We start from the raw sequence: 17,108 nt of genomic DNA on the forward strand, positions 1-17,108 counted from the left end.
TTCTTTTGCTAAAGATACCAAAAATATTGTGTGCGCTGACCAACTCAGTTTTCAAACAGCCTGTTGAATTGAACCCTGAAGAGTCTCCACTTGAAACCAATAGATTCCATCTGAATCTGACATGACTAAACCTCTCAGACAGTGTTATGCTAATCCTTGAAGTTCTGTCCTCACATTCTTCAAAAATGTTAACTTTCGTCGACTTGAGCTTCTTCAAATTCAGCAGTTACAAACTCTTCTGTTCAATCCTAAGGTTCTGACATAAATGCACAAAACTGATTTGGTGCGGTAGTAACTCGATAATTATATCCATAAACCTCCACAGTTCTCTGTCTTTGGTTCAGTTGATTCTGGCTGGATTTAGCATTGATACAATTCACTGTGTAATTGTATATCCCTGAATCACTGAGTTAGATTGAATTCCCTTGAAGATTTGTTCGTAAAAACTTCTCTTTTCCTACATCTAGTGGTACCATTCAAAGTTGACATTCCGAGCCCTGGAAAGATGCTTCATTGCAGATGTAGCAAATTCCCATCCTGATCTGGTGATCTGATAATCAAGTCGGAGTAATTACTCAGATCAAGGCCTGAAGTACCTTCTTCAAAATCCACTGTCAGTAGTGTCCAATCAGTCTTCAATATAATCTTCTTCGAATCACAATCATCTTTGTTGAATATAGAAAAACTACTTCTAATAATCCTTTGAGTAATCAGTTGAATTGGGTCATCAATGTACTTCCAGTACCGGTTCTGAGAATCTGGTATTTGAAAGCCCGGTGTTTGTCTTGTAATATGTCATCCTGATCTGTCTCAACTAAATGTCAATTTGATTTGTCTTGGAGTAGAATAATCAAAAAGGTTACGGGACACTTGATTATTTAAACTAAGTTTAAATTATAAATAAAATAAATTTAAAAATAAGTTTTAAAAGATGAAAGAAAATAAAGTATAAAATAAACTTAGTTAAATCTATAAAGTAAATTTAATTATATTTAAAAAATAAATTCAAATAAATTCATAATAAACTGAATAAGTTTAGAATAAATTTATTTCAAATTCATTTAGTAAATATATTAAAATTTATTAAATAAATTTAATTTTTGAAAATATTCAAGTGTCTCGTCTCCAATTAAATCATAGCTTCCAGAACAAATTAAATTGAACCGTTGAACTTGAACTTATATCCATAATCAGTTAAATCCTCTTAAATTTATATTTTATATTTTAACTTAAATATAAATTATAAACTATAAAATTTAAATAATAAATTTATAAAATTTATGATAAACTTAATAAAGTCTAAGAGTAAACTTTACAAGTCTAAAATAAATTTGAACAAATTTATTAAATGAATTTGATAAGGTTTATAAAATAAATTTAATTAAGTTCATAAAATAAATTCAATTAATTCATAATAAACTCAATTAATAAGTTTAAAATAAATTGAATCAAATTTATAAAATAAACTTATTAAAATTTAAAATATAAATTTATAAGTCCTGGTCCAAAGTTTAGTATCCAACAGATAATTCTTGCTTAGGCCTACAGACAAATTCAGCAACACAAACCGGAAGAACATTTCCCCTAATCAAATATCGAAAGCTAGGTTCTTGATTTTCCGTACGATTAGGATCCTGATTTGTATATCAATCAGCCTGGCTCTGATACCAATTGTTAGGTCCAAAGTATCGTAGAAGGGGGGTTGAATACGATACTCACTACAAATTAAAATTCTTTCGAATCTTGCGGATAAATAAATTGCAGTCCTGTAATGGGTTTCGTGTTCCGGATATTTATTAGGTCGGTTTCTGAGGATATGAAAATATTAAACCAACACACAATATTTTCCAAGGTATATCTGTATATTGATAAATACCTCGAAGGGTGCTATAAATCCAAACCCGAAGGTTGGCTACAATGGCTACTACTACGTACACTCACAAACCCTAGCTTCTAAATATATATATATTACAAAACTAAGCTATGATTTATTTGTATGTAGTAGTGTGCAAGGCACAAAGCCATTCCACCATAAAGGTGGTGGAGAGTGTTACAAATGAGAACAAAATCCATGGGTATTTATAGGCTTTTCATAAACTAACCATGGTTAATGAGTTCGTCCTGGACGACTTGAATTCGTCCTGGACGGATTCGATTTATGAAAATAAATCTAACTCCATTGAAATCAAAGTTGCGCCTGTGAAGTGAGGAGGTCAAAGGTTGCGCCTCCTTTGGTCAAACATGGCGCCATACAGTGTAAATAACTTAGATTATTCTAAGTAATCCTGAAGTTGCGCTTGGAACGTTTTAGTGGCGCAAACTTTGACTTTTTGGTCAAAGCTTGCGCTCACATAAACTTGCGCTCACATAAACTTGCGCCGAGCCATCACTGTGGAGTTTTACTTGGAAATAATGTGAAGTATTTGAGTTTGCGCCATTACAGTACACTGTGAAGAAGTCAAACTTCGCGCCTTGACTGTGCAAGTCAAAGATCGCGCCAAGACTTTAGAGATGTACCTGTAGAGTTTGTATTACCAGTACTTAGAAATATTTCTAAGTTACCACAGTTTGCGCCATTACAGTGAATCACTTCACTGATATCTCTCCTTTGACTATTCAGGTCAAACCTTGCGCCTTTGTGTTGACAGGGTAAATGACTTAGAGTTTTTCTAAGTTAAAACCAAAGTTGCGCTCCTACAGTGGAGAGCTCCACTGTTATCTCTCCTCCCTCACATGCAAACCCTAGGTTGACATCATCACACGCATGCATAATATATATAATATAATATATTATGTTGTTATTATATTAATAAATAAAAATATATATAAATATATACACACATATATATATTTTATTTATATGAACATAAAATAATATATGTACATATATTTAAATATATTCTCATATATTTAAATATATATAATATATAATTATATGTAAATAGAAATGTAAATATATATATAAATATATATAGAGATATATATATTTATTTATAAATATAAATATAAACATAAATATATATAAAGAAAAGTATATATATATATATACATATATATAATATTTATATAAACATATAGTAACATATATATACACATATATTTAAATATATTCTCATATATTTAAATATATATAATATACATATAACTATGTGTAAATATAAATATAATTATATATATAAAGATATATATATATATAACTCTCTCTAAATATACATATATTTATGCACATAATATAATATATATATACACTTAATTATATAATTGCTTATGTAAAATATAAATACATATACTATATACATATATATTTAATGAAATATATATACATATACATATGTTTAAAAACATATATACATATATAGTATGTATACTATATTTAATTAAATATACATATATATAAATATATAAATATATTTATACATATATAACTATATAAGTGCACACATATAAAAGATAGGTCACTTCCTGATATGGCTTTGTGTGGAAGCTTGACATATGGCATTTGAGCAGAGACTTTGGCATAGCTGATGGAGACTAGACATTTGACTTGGCTTGGCTTTGAAACAAATGACTTGTTATGACTGGAGCAATTCTTCGATCGATAAATACTTTGCAAAGCTCCGTACGTGCTGACGCTTAGTGCACTGGTCTGGTTCACAAGCGACTAACACTGAAGTCAAACATTGTACCTTCTTTGTCAGCAAACATTGATCAGTCGGTTCCGGGTTAGTTCATGCTTCAGTTTGTTGATTATAAATAACCAACCAAGATATATAGAAATATCTTGCTTCAGGGGTTGCACTGAAATCTTTCGAGTACTTGGACAACATCTTCATTGCTTCCACAATCTTGAATACTTCAATCTTTATTCTTCACTGAGGCATGAACATATTAATGAACTTCTTCCAGTGAACTTATTCCTTCAAGACTGTAGATGGCTTCTTCAACCTTTGTCTCGTATCTTCCGATTCCGGTGCAGGCGTAGTGTTATTTACTTGTCTTGTTCTATTGTTGAGTTATCATCCCTATGTAACAGATAGGGTTGTCTTTACATTTAGACTTACAGTATCGTGTACTCAAAAATCAAACACAAACACGAAATTTTTGTGTCGTTTTCGTGTCGTGTGAAAAATTGCCCGGTCTAATTACCAATTGGGGAGACGGTTCACAGACTCTCTCTCTAGGTTCCATCTCTTTCTCCCTCCAACAAACAATCTCCGGCGCTCTCTCTCTCTCCAGAACTCTCTCACTGTCTCAATCGCTCTCTCTCCGGAACTCTCTCAAAGTAAGTACAAAACCCCTAATTTGAACCCCTATGTACAAACTCTATTTTGCTTCTATTGTGTATTGGCTTGGTTAGCTAATTGTGTATTGCTTAATGCTTTTAATTCAACATGGTTTGTGTAACCATAGTCCTTATTGCATTTCGAAACCACCAATTTTTCAATCCCCAATTCACTACCCCAAATTCCAGTGATTCATAATTTGACAAAACATTGATTCAAGCAAATAATTCCAGTGATTTACAACCACTGTATGACAAAAAGAACCTTTTCTCGTCCTAAAACATCAACTCCGAAGTCCTTTCAAACAAGCAACCTGACAAAAATGCTTATTCATAGATAACTCATGAAGCAATTTAATAAAGTCTATACATGTAACTAGGACATAAGTATTAATAAGTCCTTAAAAAGTGTCTAGTAATTCAAGTGTTCTTGACTTAGCAGCTGAGTTTCTGCCCCACAGTGCTTGCTGGTACCTGCATGATATGGTTATGGTAATTTACTGGATGAAATTTGAGTAATATGCTTATATTTAGTGTAGAGTTGAAGATGCTGGCAGTTCACCCAATTTCAGTAGTATTGCATAATATTGAAAACGAAATCTAGCTGTTTCGTATTTCCTATTCAAAAATCTTGGTTTATCAGAGTACTGCACTCTAAAACTAACTATAATATGAATACTGAATGGCGAAAAGAAGAATAAAGTCATGTAAATACTTACCCCGACTGAAGTCACAAAATGTATGCTAATTGATTAGCTGCACACAACATATCATATGAGTTCTAACGACTTACAGGGTTGTTCTCTTATGCAGATATGGCAGCTGCACAAGGGGTCGGAAAACTTGCACAAGGGGTTGGAAAACTTGCACGAGGGGCGGGAAGACTCAAAGGTATCTCAGATTTTTGGGAATCTCTGGATGCCCAATTTAAGGAAGATCTACTAACGAAAAATCCCAACAGTATCCTCCTTCTCGTAAATAATATCAAGGGGGCCGATCTTTTATCTGATTTACTAGGCACCGTCTTAGATAAATACTATGACCCTGATACGCATACTTTTGATATTTCTGGCCATGTCTTGGGTGTTACACTCGAGGATGTGCTATATTTAACTGGTTTACCCATTCAGGGCAAACCACTTATATATGAAAAATCTCTCGACGAAGATGCATTCATGAGGGTTTTTGGAGAGGAATTTAAAGATAGGCAAACGTTGACATTTGACGAGGTAAAAAATATAGCTCGCGGTCGTCGACTTTTTAATGTCCGAAAGATAGCGGTGCTCCCCATTATGTGTGAGTACTTCATTTGTCCGACCAATAATCATCATACAGTTATATCACAGAAAGTCCATTTGGTAGAGAATGTGGATGAGATTGACTCCTATGCATTGGGAGCAGCCTTATTGTCCTTTCTCTACCACGGACTAGAGTACAAAAAACGCAAGAAAAAGCATATTGATGGCAATCTTTGGACTGTCTTGGTAAGTTGAATAATTATTTGTCTATACTTAATTATTTGAGAGCTCCGTTTGTTTAAATGTGTTTGTTTAAATGTTTGACAGGGTTTCTTGTTGGTTCGGATCCCAAAGATCCAAGATATGCTGGGAATCAATTTGAAGAACTATCCTCCAGACGTTATAAAGGGAGCTCCATTGCTCCCGTGGATAGTGGGTGAAATTAAGAGAAAAAACACGCAACCATTGGGCCACACATGATATGCCGACGATTGCGTCTTTTTCTGACGAGGTACGTCTTCTCTACTTCTGTACCACGAAATTCAGGTCATTCGAGAGTTTAATCCAGCGTATAGTGAAACTTTTTTCTCAGATTCTTATTACCTATATGTTAAACACGTGATTTCTGAAATGACTTACAGCTGGAAACTACAATGATGCAATTGTTAAAGATTAATTCTTGATTAGTTTACTCATGGAGAATTGTGTAGCTGAAATGACTGTCTTGTTTTTTTATGACCAGGATATTATATGGACACCATATAAACAGATGGCGTGCCCTCGGCCCGGGAGACTTGAAATCAGTGAGGAATCTGGTGCCGTTAATTGGATACAATTGCGTGCAGCATCACATGCCCCATAATTGTAGCGACCAATTTCCGGTATTACAAGATTATAATTTCAGATCCCTCACTTGGAAGCCTTGTGTAATTCCACCCTTTAAGAAGCTTGGAGGTGGTCATAACATAGATTACAAAGATCTTTACGAGGAGCAGATTGCTGAATAGAATGCCGGAAAGCCGGCCGAGGCGTACATGACGCGCCTTCAGCAGAAGCATAATCTGTATGACGACGAATTAGTATTGAGAACTAAGTATGGATCTTTTCAAAATAAGAATATAGAGACCGTTTTTTCGGATAGCGTTTTAGATTCTTCTTCACTGTTTAATATAAATCTTACAAATATTTATAGGTTTATTAAAGCATCAGAGGATACATCAGATATACGTAGAAGCAGAAGCATTACTAAGCTTAGCATTACTCAGCTGTCTTTGTGTAAATGGAAATTGTTTCTTGCGAATAAAAAATTAAGACAGGACGATATCTTTGGAATTGCGAATGGTAAGTACATCTTGATGTTTACATACATGCAGCATCTTTTTAAGTAGAGTAGCATCTTTTTAAGTAGAGTATCGTGTATATCTTAATGCATGATTATTGATATCTTAATGCAGTGAATGTTGGCGGGAGTTCAATGCGCAGGCCCTCACCCTCACCTCTTCCAGTTACTTCGTCAGACCCTGATCGAGCGAATGATAATGTCTTTGAATCTGAGAATGACAATGTCTTTGAATTTGAGAATGACAATGTTATTGAATTTGAGAATGACAACAGTTATTTAGGGGACAAGGGTAAGTACATACATGCAGCATCTTTTTAAGTAGAGTAGCATGTATATCTTAATGCATGATTATTGATATCTTAATGCAGCGAACGATGGCAGGGGTGAGAATGACCCTCGCAGTGGGAGGAATGAGGAACGAAGTTCAATGCGCAGGCCCTCACCCTCACCTCCTCCACTTAATACAGCGAATGATGACGGGGGTGAGAATGACCCTCGCAGTGGGAGGAATGAGGAACGAAGTTCAATGCGTAGGCCCTCACCCTCACCTCCTCCAGTTACTTTGTCAGACGCTGATCGAGCGAATGACAATAGCTTTGAAATTGAGAATGATAACAGTCAGTTAGGGGACAGGGGTAAGTACATACATGCAGCATCTTTCTAAGTACATACATTCATATAGAGTACATACATAAGTAGACTAGCATGTATATCTTAATGCATGATTATTGATATCTTAATGCAGCGAACGATGGCGGGGGTGAGAATGACGCTGATCGAGCGAATGACAATAGCTTTGAAATTGAGAATGATAACAGTCAGTTAGGGGACAGGGGTAAGTACATACATGCAGCATCTTTCTAAGTACATACATTCATATAGAGTACATATAGCAATAATGAAATCTCCGATGTTCACATTTGAAGAATATAGTTGTTTTGTGCATGATTATTGATATCTTAATGCAGTGGACGATGGCGGAAGTGAGAAGGGTAAGCAGGAAGACCCTGGTTCAGATCCAAGAACGCCAAGTAAGTTATTTTATTGTTATTTTGTTCCTGCCTTTTTAATATTAAAAAATAGATGGCCTCAGTTGGAATTTTCCTTTATTTGGGTCCATTTTCCTCAGTTGGAAGACAGATATACTAGCGTAAATCCAAAGGGCAACGACTTACTAGTTATTATGGTCTAACTACTGTAAGTTCCGTCAAAACTTTGGTGATTTTCTTCTTTTTTTTTTTGCTAAATCAGCTCCAATAAAACACTGATGGTTACCTCTGGAGGATTCTTAACTTATATAAAAGTCTCGAAATATCTCAAAATGCTAATAGGGCCTTGGTGTTAAATATTAATGTACTGTTTTTTATATCTCTGCAACACCATTGTTAATATTGAATGCAATTCGTTCTCCTGCTATTGTTATGGACTGGTCTGCTGCTGTTTAGCATAGACTAATGGTGCCATGCTGTTCTTTTCACTATTGGAAGATTATGTATGATTGAATTAAGAGACGATAGACTCCTGTTCGTTCATATCAGGAGGAAAACATGTGAAAATTCCATATTTTGAAATAGTTACAGCCATGCAAACCCTCTAATAAAAAAGATCCAAACATTGGTGTTTGACATTTTCATTTCCCTTACTGTTTTCTTATATATATTTTTTTTGGCCTACTTAGTTTTTTTCTCTTTCTCAGGTATTAAAGGTACAGAATGGGGAAAAGCTAAAGGGCAACTTAAAAAGGAAGAAGGGCAACTTAAAAAGGAAGAAGGGCAAAGAATAGTTTTGGGACGGAAGACCGTCCCCTTTTTTTTAATTTTGTGGCTTTTAATGAAGCCGCACTGCTTCAAAAACTATTATTGAGTTTTTCGGATAATAGTTCAAATTGTCCAACAAAGGTAGTCTAATATCTTCTGTGCACACCCCTCACTTGTTTCAGGAGTTGATGCATGTAACTTGTTAGTTGCACTTGTATTTTCCAGTGTGCACAGCATTTTTTAAATTTTAAAACGTACATTATCTTCACTAGTCTATAGGACAATGTTAACTAGTCTAGTTTTTGGTGTAAAATAAGTTGATGACTGTTTAGTAGAACTATTTGGTGCACTTCTGTTTGTCTCTTTATATCAGTTATTGCTTTTGAAGTTAGCGTAATCATGTTTATACAGATCCTATTACTTTTACCTTTGAGGTGATTTTCCCAATATTTATTCCTGCATTATCAGTTGAGTGGCCCTTGTTAATTTTAATTAGCCTCACGTTATGTTCTAATAGTTGACTAATTTTGCTGCAGCACATGTCTATCATCGAGACTTGAAGCCTAAAAATATTTTAACATTAAATTATGTACAATACAGATTGCAAAGTTCCTCACGTAGCTAAACATATAATATGTTTGAATTCATTACAACGCAAATAATTCAAATAATTACTTAAAAAAACTGAAGCAAATGTAGGTTTCGAAGATACATTCCAGCTAAAATCATGATTAATTTCCTAGAAAAATAAATGGCCACCCAAACACATAATATTCAAATCGTGGGACGTATCAATAAATTACTAACAACATTAATCCCCTAACAACTTCATCTTGGAGTAATTCACCATTTTGTGCAGCACAAGATGCTTTTTCTTGTTTTTAGACCACATCAGGATTCGATGAGCATATATAGCTCTGAGCTTCTGCAGCAAACTTTTTTGATTGTCCTGCAGTTGTTAAAATCAAAAATTCAATCATGTCGATGCACATCAGAGATTTACTTAAGAGGGAGACTACATACCCTCTCAGCTCGCAGTCCTGTACTCCATCCATTTGCGCTGCCCATATAGGACTCTAAGTGTCTCATTACAAAGACGCCGCAGTCCACTACATTGTCCAATGTTTGCCAGCTCATGGTCACGACAGTAGGCTCAAGGTTTACGATTTCACGCTGCTTAGGAACTCGGTAGCACTCCAAAAACTGGCAGAAGCAGTCATGCTGCAACGAAACATGTAGTTAGGATGGCCTCTTATCCACTACTCTACACATATCATATTAATTTTATGCTTTATGTTATTAATGCATTGCATAATTTGTGTAGCATACATATACGGCAAAATGTATCCTTGCACAGCAGAAGTACATAAAAAATAAATTATAGTCAACTACAGATATATGTGCAGATATTGACTTCATTTGAGGAACCGACATACCAGGTTCCATGGTAGATCGCCGTATGTATCCTCCATAGACATCTCCTGCGCTCGGTTGTCTATAATTTCCCATTGTGGCCTTTTAATGTTGTAACATATGATGTAGTGATGTATGCCAGTATACACCGGGAAAAGGAACTGCATGGCAAGATTTAAAGTCAATTTATACAGCACGTAGCAGATCCTACTTTCTACCGTGCATTAGAAACCCACGAAACAACGGGAATAAAAAATTACCATTTCAAAATCATTAATGTCCATTATACGGCCATGGATATCATACACCAGTTGCAGGACCACATCCATGTTATCATCAAAAGCAGCATAACGGTTCAGCCTCGCATCCACATCTCCTTGTGCAACATTCATCAGCATAGGTCCGTACTGTAAAATTACACAATTACGGATCAATACAAAAGAAATTACATTATAATGGAACAACAACATACACGCTCAACATAGAGGACATAAAATTACACACTTACTATTGTTTCACTGGTTAGGAACAAGCGCATTGGGGATGATTCCGTTCTGAGTAGCTCATTTTCATTCAACATGTGTGTCCAGGTGTCAATCACAGTAGACTCCACTTGTGCATTTTCCCGAAGAGACTGAAAATGTGCTTTCGTGCATCTCCTATCCCTCCACTCAAATATGTAGTCCCTACAATAGAGCATCACTTAATTAGTTATGTACTAAGGTAGATGTATGAGATTGCGTAACGTTACTAAGTTGAACGAGAAACTCACGACTGATTTGTGCTATCCTGACACAACCACTCCCAAACATCCTTCTCTTCTGCTGTCAGGTTGTGCCGGCTAATTATATCTGTAATTCTAGTCACATATGGTGATTTGCATATTGCCGTTGGTATGATGTCTCTTCGAGGTCTCACTTTCAAAGGCGCCTGTAAGTCTTCAGTCTCCCTTTGCTCACTGGTTGATTTGGCAGAAGGAAGCACCGCCGCTGGAGTGACAACACAGTTGTCCATGGAATCTCCCAAATTTTGAGGGAACACTTGAGTCAAGCCAAGAGAGAAACTAGGAATACTGTCAGTATCCTCTTCAGCTGGCGTTGTCCTACGCCCTTGATTTTCACATCTCTTTGACAAGCTCTTAGTGATAGGGCTAGACTCTGCAAAATCTGGAAAAATTGCTTAAACCTTCTTTTCAATTCAGCAAGCTTTTCATTATCGGGATATAAGGCCATGCTCTCGATGTAATTAGAGAGGCACTTATTATAATTTTCCTCCAATTTGCGACATATTTGCCTCAAATCTCTTTATATATGGCTGCAACAAGAAAAATTACCATACTCAGGACAACATCATTTTAAAAAAATCACTACGCGTACATGAAACTTTATAGTACCTCTTCCTTAAAATGCCTCTCGATCTCTATATCCCCACGTGCCTGTGTGCTCTGTCCAACATTGGGACTGTCATGTTCTCCACGATCCGATGCACACACAACCTACATCCAACCCAATTAAGACTGTATTAGGTATCATACTAGAACTTATGTGTAGGACATAAATTTTTAACAACAGCATTCCTAGAGTCACTAAGGACACCCCACATTTAGACTTACAAAGCAAACTGCTGTATACCTTAATTTTTTTAACCCCGTGTCCTGCTGTCTTCCTCACCGAACGGTTGTCTGTTGCATCCATGACCACACTTGCTTGTTCTCTCTGTCCACCATTAGGACTATCATGTCTTCCATGTTCCGTCGGGTTCAGCACCTAAATCCAAGGCAAATGAGATATAAAAATGTTGCATATTAACACTAATTTGAAGGACATATACTACATGACACTATGGACATCCCGCATCTAGACTAAGCATCTTGTATCGAAATATAAGAACTGTATTACCCTACTTGTTGCACCTGTTCAGTATCCGTATTTCCAGTATTATAACAGCCCCTGTCAACATCCATTCCTTGGCATCCCCCTTCAAACTCCTCCCCAGAGTCCCCTGAAACACTGTCCGGGACCACCATCTCTTTCATTGACAGCTCTCTAGATATACTCTGTCCAATTAAGAGGCAAGGAAGACAATTTCAAACCATAGAACCATTGAAAAAAAAATTATAAGTTACACAATAACAGAGTTTCACATACCTCAGTCTCGGTATTACTAGTACCACGAGGTCCCACGTGCTTCTCCACATCCTATTTAACATGCCATAAAGGCACTAGTCAAAGACCAACTTAAAAGGAACCAAGTCCTGTGAGTTTATGTTTTACTTAAATATTTATTATGCATACTACTACTGCTTTTGACAATGGGTATGCTCCTTCAATTATCATGCATCATTGTAACTGCCGTCAATTATACTAGATTACTGAAAGGGTGTTCAAAATTTAAAGTTGAAAAAAAAAGTTTATTTTTCATCAATCTTCATACACATAAGCAACATACATCCTGCTGATAAGATACCCCAGGACTCTAAACACATACATATAAAAAGTACACCACTACATTTCCTTCAGTCAGCCATGTAAATATATTAAGCAATCCCTCATAATCTGACAATAACACGACATTTCCAGGGAGGTTGCGTGTTAATTTTAAAACATTGACATGATTTTAAATGAATTTTTAAAATTATATAGTACACGATAACGCAGCTTTAAATACCTCAGTCGCGGTATTACTAGTACCACGTGATCCCACGTGCTTGTCAACATCCTATATAATATAACATAAAGGCAATAGTCAGTAGCCAGCTTAAATTTTCGCAAGACAGTACCACACACTTGAACCTCACACAGCTTACCTGTACTTCATCTTCTATTAGCACAAGGGATCCGACGCCAAATTTATCCTCGTCAGTCTCGTTCTTCTCTCTCTCTCTCGCAGGATGTCGTCGGTCCAACTCAAATATGCGGGAAAAGTAATATTCCTCTGCATTGAATTGTTGCTCCGGAGACAAGTAGCATAGCAATACTGGTGCAGCAAAAAAAAAATCATTGCACTAGTCACATATAAATTATGTAAAAGAGCACTAAATGTACAACGCTTAAACAACTTACAATTAAAAATGCCAAAGGTCCTGCAAAATTCCTCCACTTGTGTTCTGCCCAGAAAGCATGCGTCTTGTGCAGCTTATCTATCAGCAACTTACACCAATTATACTGTCCACATTCATCTACATTACCTCCAAAACTGAGCATCTTTCGCGATATCCACCTATTCTGATTCGCCTCGATAAAAAAATTGTACACAAGAACTAGAAAGTTCATTTTGAAGTTGTAATCAGCCCGTCTGCTTTTCTTTATTGCATTCATGACCATGAACGGAGATATAGACTTGCCTTCATATTGGTTGTCCCAATCAGTCTTCGCTATTTTCCCTTCTTTAAGTTCTATATCCATATCACCTAGTGGTAGACCAATAATCTTGTGGACAAGATTATCCGTGATCAAGACATCTCTCGCCTTCAAACGAAGTCCACATGCCCTACTGCAGAACGAGTCAACGATCTTATAGCCAAGCCTATGCTGGTAAGTTCGCATGCGGAAATCTAATAGCAGCCCGAAACCGGCCTTCTTCACCCACTCTATTTGAGCATTAGACAGTGTGAGAAGCACCTCGGTTATAATTGAGGGAGTAAATTTCTTCTGAAGATATCCCTCATAGTTCCTCTTCTTCTTTTCCTGTTCTTGTTTTGGTGGTGTCGAACGAACTGCTAATTGAGCCCTGTTTGCAATACATCGCCTTGCGCGCCTCCGGGCCTGCACAAAAAATTCATGTGACAATGTCATGTACAATGTTTCCCACACCACACAACACAACTGCATTTTCATTTAACAACATGAATCATGTGGTCATGGGTTTGTATTCACATATTTTAAACATGAAGAACCCTAAACACACCATAAACTGATAGACTTTCCCTATTACTGACAATACCTCAGGAATGTTAGATGATGTGGATCGAACTCTCGGCATGTCAGGCTTAGAAGCTGCGGAGACATCCCGCCCATCGCTACTGTTCTGCATATGCTATACGTCACCAAACAAATATGCACACAATTAATGATTGCTTGACCAAAGTCCAGTTATAGTTCACAATGAGCGTCATCTCTAAATACTGCGTGCTGCAAAATCAAATTACCTTGATGCGTAATCGTTTCACAATAGATGCCGTAGAAACTCGTGATTTTGCAGCCAAGCCTGAACATCCGGCCTTTCCACCAGCTTGTCCTGCAGACTTCTTACCCGAGCTGTTAAAACACTCTTCAGGCGTCATAAAATCGTCCTCCTCCTCGTCCGAAGCGTTCTGCCGCATCTGATCTGCCTCCATCCTTTCCCTACGTATGTCCAACCTAGGCAATGGTGTTGTCACCTCACTTGGCGACTTGCCAATCACGCTTCCGCGTACTTTTTTCTTCAGTAAAGATCCCCCAGAAACAATCCCGGGATATCTTCCACTTGAGCCGTCATCATCCATAGTGACGTATTCTAGTTTCTTCTTCGTCCAATTGTATAACCACGGGCTAGCAATTAGTCTCCCGCATCTCCTTCGACCTAACCACATGAGGCAAAATATCGTATTATAACCAGTGCAAGACTCATTTAAAACAACCAAAGCAGGACATACAATATAATTGAGCATTCTTCAAACAAGGCAAAGCATTCAGCCAAAGCTGATATGCTCTGCAGCATCACAGTCAAGATCATTGCGTAACAACACACCAAAATGTTTGTACATTGCTGTGCATATTCTCAACAACAAACTTCATGTAAATGAGTGACAGAGTTATGCATCAGTTCACACCTTTTTCAAAATACAATCCCTCAATTAAGCAACACAGAAATGTATATAAAAAAAAATAGCCGATTTGTTTTCAGATTGCTTAACAGATAGAATATAAATATTCTTGATAATAAAAATGATAACAAAAGTTTCTCGAGCAATCCAGTCGACACTAACATCACTGAAAATAGTAGAATCACAATTGACCCGTGCACATAAAAAACCGGTGATTGAACAGTGTTCATATCCATCAGTTACACCAACTGAGGTTGGGGATACAGATGCCCCATATATTGAACAATCTTTTGTTATGCGAGTTAAGCTCCCGCGATAAGTACCACAATTCCAGATTTGAAGCGGGTTGCCCAGATCTCCCAATACACCGTAGAAATCATTCTTCACGCAACATGACAACGAATCAAAAACGCAACAAGACATACACCCAAAAATTAGGGACAATCAACAACCCAAAAAGATGGTAACGGTAACAAGATCACACCCAAAAGGATTTAGATCTCGATTTTATTGAAAATTATTATAATAGAAATTAAAGATTAGAAATGGAGGATTCGAGATGAGAGGATGGATGAGATGGATGTAGTTTTGATGGAAGAAGGGGGCGGTGAAGATGTATGATAATTATGAATGGCGGACGACTCTCATTAGGGTTTTTAGAGAATGGAGCAGGGCTGGTGTTTCCATCAATATTGAAGATATGTTAAAATAACAAGATTTGGATTCCAGATTCTATAATAATTTACATTATTATCTTATTTTGATTGACAGCCCCGAAAAAGTGCAAGATTCCATATTTAAAAGATTTGAAAATAATAAAAATTTTGCTGATCTCCGGAAGATTTTGGCAGATTCCAAAATAAGAAAATAATTAATTAGTCAATAATAGATTCTTTACGATTTTCCCCCTATGTATGGTAGATTAAGATATTATTGTATTTTTAAATTTGAAATCTGTTAAGAGATCTCGTACCTACGACAAATTTAAGATTTAAAATTTGAAATTCAAATTTAATACTGATTTGGATTCCGTTGAGAGATCTCGTACCTACAACAAATTTAAATTTTGAAATTTGAAATTTGAAATTCAAATTTAATACTGATTTTGTTGGATTCCGTTGAGAGATCTCGTACGACAAATTTAAAATTTAAAATTTAAAATTCAAATTTAATACTGATTGATTGATTGAGATATGGATAATATAGAATAGGAAATCAATTAATTGCATATATTATTAAATGTAAATATATGTATTGATTGAATGCATTAAATATATGAAGAAGATTACTATAATATCCCTTATGAATTAGATTTGATTGATTTTTTGATAAATCATAATTTTATATTATGATTATTGAATCAACGGTGATTAAGTGGGTTTATCGGTTTTCTTGATAAGCTGAGTTTATGTGCTGATCTTTCATGTTTAGGGTTTATATAATTAATATGCATGATTTATTATTTGTGTAACATGATACGAATGCATATATGTTGTTGACATTTTAATTGCTTTGTATGTGTCAGTAGATTAATTAATTGTATAACATGACATGTTAATTGTTAATTTAGCTTTTATAATTTATTTTTTTTAATTGTCTGGAGTATAATTATTGTATGCATAGCTCGTTAAGATGTATTATGTTTTTAAACCATAAAATATTTGCATGTTTAGTTATTTGTTAATTATTCCGCTTGTAAATATTTTTGTGAGATAGGTTATATATGTCCATATATTGTATATACATATATATATATATATATATATATATAAATTTTTTTATGCCGGTAGTTATGTATCTAGCATGCTTTATTATATATTTGATATTTGATTTATTTAACTTCTTTTATTTTTTTATGGGGCTGAGGTATTTTTGTTTATATGATTTTATTATATTTGTTTGTTGGTCATATTTTATACATGTTAACTCTGTATATTATTTGTTAATTATTTAATTTTTTATTCACATGTTTTACAATCTTACCTCTATGTTAATATCTGTTTTTATCTATTTGATAAGTTTTGTTTTATAATCAGTTTGTTTACACGTTTTGTGTTATAACCTGTTTATACAAAAACTATACTTACATGTATCTACGTGTATCTCTTTGATAGATACAAAGAAATGGCGAGCAAATTGATTGCATCGGAACTGGCCAAAACAGAGATGCTCGATGGCACCAACTATGATACGTGGAGCCGGAAATTAGATATTGATTAATCCATGATAATTTAGAGAGTGCAATTGAAGAAACTGCACCAAAATTGGGTAA

The sequence above is a fragment of the Daucus carota genome, chromosome 3, assembly GCF_001625215.2.
Source record: "Daucus carota subsp. sativus chromosome 3, DH1 v3.0, whole genome shotgun sequence".
Lineage (NCBI taxonomy): Eukaryota > Viridiplantae > Streptophyta > Magnoliopsida > Apiales > Apiaceae > Daucus > Daucus carota.